General features: G+C 49.7%; 1 protein-coding gene across 1 annotated transcript in view; it reads right to left on the bottom strand.

The window, feature by feature from the left end:
* DGKI (diacylglycerol kinase iota) overlaps positions 1–1098 on the bottom strand; it is a 380807-nt gene that overhangs the window by 333900 nt on the left and 45809 nt on the right. Inside the window, exon 4 of the mRNA XM_042782691.1 lies at positions 198–227. The gene's annotated coding sequence lies outside the window, so the exon portion shown is untranslated. The remainder of the gene's footprint in view (positions 1–197; positions 228–1098) is intronic.

The raw sequence follows: 1098 nt of genomic DNA on the forward strand, positions 1-1098 counted from the left end.
GAAGGCTGGTGGTTCAAACCCACCAGCCACTCCTTGGAAGGAAGATGGGGCAATCTACTTCCGTAGTGATACTGCCTCGGAAACCCAAGGAGGAGGAGTCACTACAAGTTGGGTCCAAGTCAATAGCACACAACAACAACAACAGCTCCCAATGGGGAACCCTGGTGGCACAGTGGCTAAAGCGCACAGCTGCTAACTAAAAGGATGGCAGTTTGAACCAGCTGTTTCTCCACTGGAGAAAAGATGCGACAGTTTGCTCCCGTAAAGACCACAGACTTGGAAACCCTACGGGTTATTTCTTCTCTGTCCTATAATGTATCTATGAGTCAGAATCAATTTGATGGCAGTGGGTGGGCTCTTAACAGAGAATGGAAGGACAGCAACAGTCCACCTAACTTGGAAGGGGCAGTACCAGGAAGCCACCTGCTTCCTTGATGGTGCCACTCTTCCACATAGTGTTATCATCACCAACCACGCACCTAACGACACCACAGAACTGCAGTGATGCAACTGGTAAAGGACGCCCCTGCCTGGCGTCCCACACCCCATGTGGCGGTGACGTTATGCTTGGCTTTCCACTGCCTAAGGAAAATGCATGGTCTGTTGTTGTTGTTATGTGCCATCGAGTCAGACCCAACTCATAGCGACCCCTCCTTGGGTTTCCAAGGTGGTATCACTATGGAAGGAGATTGCCATTGAGTAATTTTGACCATCAAATGATTTTGCAATTAACAAAGGATAAGGCAAACCCTAGCACCTAGATCCACCACTGAGAAGTGTCTCTGTGAATGAATAGTAAAGAGGTGGAGAGAGAGGAGAGGAGAGGCAGCAATGCAAGTAGCAGAGCAACCAAAGCAACAGGAACAGAGCCTAGTTTGCAAATGCCCAGGGACAGAGTACCCATAAGCCCATTACTGCCATTCCCCTGGTTCCCCTGCTTTAGCACCACCTGCAGGGACCCAGCAGGGTATATGAGACACACTGCTCTTCAGGGTCATAGTGACGCTCAGGAAACGGCAGTGGATTCCAGTCTACTTCTCAGGATCTAAGAATCCCATGGTAGATGTCATTGCAGACAAGCAGCCAGTGTTTCAGGTG

This window comes from Orycteropus afer, unplaced genomic scaffold, assembly GCF_000298275.1.
Source record: "Orycteropus afer afer isolate SDZICR_OR568_19922 unplaced genomic scaffold, OryAfe1.0 scaffold00413, whole genome shotgun sequence".
In the NCBI taxonomy this organism is placed as follows: domain Eukaryota; kingdom Metazoa; phylum Chordata; class Mammalia; order Tubulidentata; family Orycteropodidae; genus Orycteropus; species Orycteropus afer.